The sequence below is a fragment of the Neovison vison genome, chromosome X, assembly GCF_020171115.1.
Source record: "Neovison vison isolate M4711 chromosome X, ASM_NN_V1, whole genome shotgun sequence".
NCBI lineage: Eukaryota > Metazoa > Chordata > Mammalia > Carnivora > Mustelidae > Neogale > Neogale vison.
This window is the reverse complement of record NC_058105.1, coordinates 107,608,993-107,614,629: the sequence shown is the minus strand read 5'-3', so window position 1 is coordinate 107,614,629 and position 5,637 is coordinate 107,608,993. Positions and strand designations below refer to the sequence as shown.

The following is a 5,637-nucleotide window of genomic DNA, read 5'->3' as shown; positions in this document are numbered from 1 at the left end:
CTTGCACTGTAGGTGGGAAATATAAATTGGTGCAGTGACAGCCACTATGGAAAATTCTGGAGGTTCCTCAAAAAATAGGAAGTCTACCATATGATCTAATTATTCTTCTTCTGGGTACTTATCTAAAGAATATGAAAACATGGTATGAAAATATGATAACTGAAGTATGGTGGTGATCACTTTGTAGTGCATTACAGATGTCAAATTATAATGTTTTATACCTGAAACTTACATAATGTTCTATAATGTTTTACCTTGATATAAAAGAAAAAAAGTTCATTCTTGGAGCCATTAAGAACTAAACATTGCCACAACAACATGGGACTTTGTTTTATAAGGTTTTAATACCTATGGTTTATTTTCCATCACAACAGAGGTTTACAAAGCCAGGCTTCAGGGCTTTGTTAGGACTTTCTAGAGTGTCACCATAGCCATAGCGGATTTTGAAGTGAAGGAATCTTAAGTTTATGCTGAAAAATAAAAACCGGAGTGTAATAAAAAAAAAAAAAGTTTAAAGAGAATCTCAGTCTGTTTCTTAAGGATGACTGCTACTGAATGCATGTAATGGACAATATTGGATGTTTGAAGAAATGTAGTAGTCATACAGAGTTGCAATTTTCTCTGACATAGTATTATTTGGAAGATTTATACTATCATTGTGTCAATTATGGTAGGTGTGTGCTCATTTTAAGAATAGTCAATATACTTTAAAAATGTGTTAGACCTTACTTTCTTCTAGTTATGAATGACCCTGTTGATTGTCTGAATTCGTAACTTGCCCTGACGTTCATTGTATTCCATTTTCTCAGTTCAGTGTTGTCTGCATCTACATGGCTGTATCATTTGTTACATAATAAAATAATAGAGTCTTCATTTGCATCATCTTATAAATCATTGAATCTACTCAAATTTCAGTCTTATTTCCCTTTCTCCCTATCTCCAATTCATAATTATGTACCCTTGCATTGAAATTTTCCAATTAAAGAAAGTTCACAGTGTCTCATTTTCCAAATGCATACTCTTTCAAATGTTTCACTTTTTTCCTCCAGTAATTGATTTGTGTTTTTGTTTTATTACTTCATGAACCAGACTAGTTTTTCACAGCATGTCCAGCAACAGTTAAGGTCATTCAATTAATAATTCCTCATTGGTTTATATATTAATTGATGCACTCATTAATTTATGCATTTGCAAATAGGTTTGGAAGTATTTGCAAATGCATAAATTTTATATCTTCTACTATATTCTAAGAATTCTACAGAAAACCTGAAAAATAGAGATGACTGTATTGGTCTTGTCCTCCCAAAGACCTTACATTTTAATGCAGGCAAGAGACAGGCAGATAATTATAAAACAGTGTGATAAATACATTAATATATGGGGCACCTGGGTGGTTCAGTGGGTTAAGCCTCTGCCTTTGGCTCAGGTCATGATCTCAGGGTCCTGGGATCAAGCCCCGCATCAGCACTCTGCTCAATGGGGAGGCTACTTCCCCCTCTCTCTGCCTGCCTCTCTGCCTACATGTGATATCTCTCTCTCTCTCTCTCTCTCTCTCTCTGTCAAATAAATGAAATCTTTAAAAAATACATTCATATGTATCTTCGTGGAATATTATGGAAGTATTCACAAAGAACTTCTGCTCCTGGGATATCAGGAAAAGGATCATGAGAAATCAGAACTTAGGTCTTTAAGGACAAGTGAATGTTGGCCAGGTAAGAAGAACATTCTGAGATGAATGGACTTGAGCGGATTCCAAGTGTGGAAGAGCAACAGTGTACTTGCAGGGAACCATCAGTAATTCATTGTTGGTAAAGTTTAAAGTATGTGGCAGTATCGTAGCCAATGAGGTTTATCCGAGGCGCGATTATTGCTAATTAAAGTATGAGCCATTTGATGGCAATAGAAATAGGAGAGTAGGGGTTTAGTTCATGGAGTAACTTTTTTTTTTGCCATTAAAACTTTGCTAATTTTATTCAGTCAATTTAATAGTTAATACAGGCTCTTCATACTATCTTTTAAGCATTTGAGCTTCCCAAAATATCACTGCTATTTTTAAAAATTTTTCCAATTTATTTATTTTCAGAAAAACAGTATTCATTATTTTTTCACCACACCCAGTGCTCCATTCAATCCTTGCCCTCTATAATACCCACCACCTGGTACCCCAACCTCCCACCATGGAGTAACTTTTAAGCCACATTAAAAATCTTGGATTTCATCTGTGGGTGATTGTTAACCATTCAGAGGCTTTAAGCAGGGGAATAATCTGGTCAGATTTACTTAGATAAATCTACTCACTGTATATCCTTAGGGATATATTAGGAAATCATCAGAAAGTGCAGAGAAGAAGGGATGGATATGAGAATATGAACTCTAGAAATGAATACTTTCAAAAGGGAGTAAAACACTAAAGACCACATCTTGGTCCTGAATCTACAGAGACAGAATGTAGATTAGTGGTTGCCAGGTGCTTTGGGGCGTAGGGGTTTGGGTGAGACAGGTAATGTGTCCAGGGCTTCTTTTGGGAATAAAGAAAATGTTCTGGAATTTGATAATTGAGATTATTGCATAATATTGTGAATATACTAAAAGCCAGTGAGTTATACCTTTAATGAGTGAATTTTATGGTGTGTGATTTTTATCTGAAAGAAAGCTGTCAAAAACAACAACAACAAAGAAATTAGTGATGAATGAGACAAGGCAAGAGATGGAGCTACCTAGAGAAAACTCTCAAGTTTCTTGCTTTGGTGACAAGGTCGATGATTGTGCTACCCGTATGATGGAAGGCATCAGAGAAGGAGGTATTGTGGGATGGGAATGGGGGTGAAATTAGGGGTGGTGTTGATTTTCCTTTTAGAGAGTTTGAAGTCTGTGTAACATCCACTTGTTCTTGAACTGGTTGTTGGCCTATTCTATAGACAGAAGTTTAGTAACACATGTTCTAGAATTTTAATGATTCCTCAAATTTTTCTGTCTCCACACATTACAGAAGTACAGCAAAATCTTTTTAGTGATATCCCTCTTTGCTTGCCTGTGATTCTCATTCCAGGAGTGGGGTATTAGTACCTAACATATATAAAGTTACTGTTTTAAAAGACTAGGCTACCAGAGATGCTAGTTTCTTTCACAAGGAATTTTTATCCATGCTTCTTATGTCCCTCATGGGATATTATTGATACCATTGATATTTAAAACCATGAGGTTAGGTGCAGTCATCTAGAGTTTTAGGTTGAGTGAGAAGAACTTTCAAGGGGTCAGAGAAGGAACAGCAGTATCAGAATGCTCCAATAGTGAAGAAAAGCTAACTTTAGCAAAGATTCTTGGCATATCATTGTTTTCAAATCAGTATTTATTGGGGCACCTGGGTCTCTTAGTCTTTTGAGCATCTGACTCTTGCTTTTGGCTTAGGTCATGATCTCAGAGTTGTGGGATTGAGCCCTATATGGGGCTCTGTGCTTAGTGAGGAATCTGCTTGAGGTTCTCTCTCCCTCTCTCCTTCCCTCTGCTCACATTCTTGCTTTCTAAAATAAATCTTTTTAAAAAATTTAAAATCAGTATTTACTGGGCAAATGGGCAAATAAATGAATGAGTGTGATCTCAAGAAAACAAATAGAAGAATTTCAGGAAAGAATGATTGATATTTCACAATCAAGAGATATGTTCAGTAAGGTCACACTGAAATATGTCCATTGGATTTGGTGATTAGGAGATACTCGGTGGCCATAGTAAATTGGATTTCAGGGATGATTAGTGAAATAGAATGGGAGGAAGGTTTACAGGTGTGGTCCATATGCTTAAGAAATATGGATGATATAGGACAGGGACCGAGAACATGGGAGTACTCTGAAAGAGAAGAGAAATGTTTAACACAACTTTTCTAATAAGAAGTCCATCTTCCTCTAAATGTTCAGGAATCTTATTTAACTTAATTTTAGTTCTCCTATAAAAAAAAAAGCTGAATGAAATCGCACCCAAGTTTCTGAACACTTGATTTCTTAATTTGTATAATTTAGAGGTAGTTATGAGGTCATCCACTCAAAATGCCATTCTTCTCCATTTTACATTTTACCCTGGAGTTGGAAGTTAAATTCACATATCATTGAAATATTTTTTTTGTATAATTTACTAATAAAAGCTGGGGCTTTAGTGGTATCATCTGTAAGAGACATGTCACGAGGTGATAACATCTGCATTGTTAGTAATTTTGCTTTTGCCTGTTTTATTCATCCCATTCATTTTTCTTGCTGTTTTGTGCAACAATATCCAACAGGTTTACCTTTCATATGTTTCCAAATTCTCTTTCCTTCCTTTCAGGGTGGAGAATTCAAGAATTATGCCTATAATTATTCCTATATATGTATATTTTCAATATGTACTCATTTCTTAACTCATTACCCACCAGTTGTTCATTAAACTACTCTTGAAATACTGTGATCTCTTTATTATCAGTTTGAGTCACATTTTATAAATCTCATTTCCCTTGAAACTCAGGCAGGAATACAGAGGGTTGATGACCCCTTTCTCCACATCTTGGACTCCATTTTGGACTTGCTTACCTGTGTGACCCCCTCATTCTTTGTCTGCATTCCATCAGTACCTCTACCAGCTACTTCAGTGGTTCTTTCCATTCTCCCAGTCTTCCAGTATCTATGATCCAAAGCTACAGATTTTACCCTCTGCACTTCTCTTTCTTTTCAGTCCTGTCTGCCTCTCCATTCTCAAGGCACTTTTCGCCATCTCTTTGTCATCAGTTTTGCAATATGTATCCCTACCTGGTCTTTGCCTCCATCTAGTCCCTGTCTACTCTCTCACTTTTACCTGAATACTTTAACTTATCATTCCTACTATAACTTTAAATTTGAGGTGTCCAAAGCTTTATCTGATAAATAAGTAGATTTCTTGACCGATTAAGAGACTCCTTCAATGCAAGTTGTAATGTGCCCCAGAAAATTGCAGAATTCAATTGATCAGGATGCAGGAAAACAGAATAAAAAGTGAACATTGAGAAAATAAACATTCTTCTGAAATTGTTTTTTAGTTCCAAATATTGCCCAGGTAGTCTTAAAATGTCGAAGTATCACACTGATATTTAAAGTTTATCATTGTTTATTGTTAGTTACCAGAGTCCTAAATAGTGAGTGATTAGCTTAGAAATTCCATGTTGAAGGTAAAAAACAAAAATGAAATTTCCTTTTTAAAAGGCTTATGCTTAAAGCCGTCATTATTCTTTCTTACTTTGCACCCAAACTCCCCCTCATTTGGTTTCTTGTTTCCTTACTAAGGAGTAATTTAATGTAGCAGTCTTGCTTAAACAAGTATTACAAAACAGAATAAATGATATTTAACTCTTTATCACAAATCTTTAGACTTTATAGGAATACTAAGCAACTATTGATTTTAACGTATAATATTGTTATCATTCTTTTGATTTAGAAACTAGTTACAATCTCTGGTAAACCACTCATTGCAGCCCACACTTGTTAGCTTAATCAATTTATCACATTCATTTTATAAAGTGGTAAGAGAACCCCACTGTAAGGTGTTACTAAAAATTACAGCTGATGTAAGCTTTTCATACCACACCAAAGGAAGGGCAGTTGACACTACCAAGAAATAAACTCTATTGCAGCCTCTTTA

The 5,637-nt window shown here is 35.4% G+C and overlaps 1 pseudogene; it reads left to right on the top strand.

The window, feature by feature from the left end:
• The first annotated feature begins 1,812 nt into the window (after positions 1 to 1,812).
• LOC122897763 lies at positions 1,813 to 1,981 on the top strand (annotated as a pseudogene).
• The last annotated feature ends 3,656 nt before the right edge of the window (positions 1,982 to 5,637 follow it).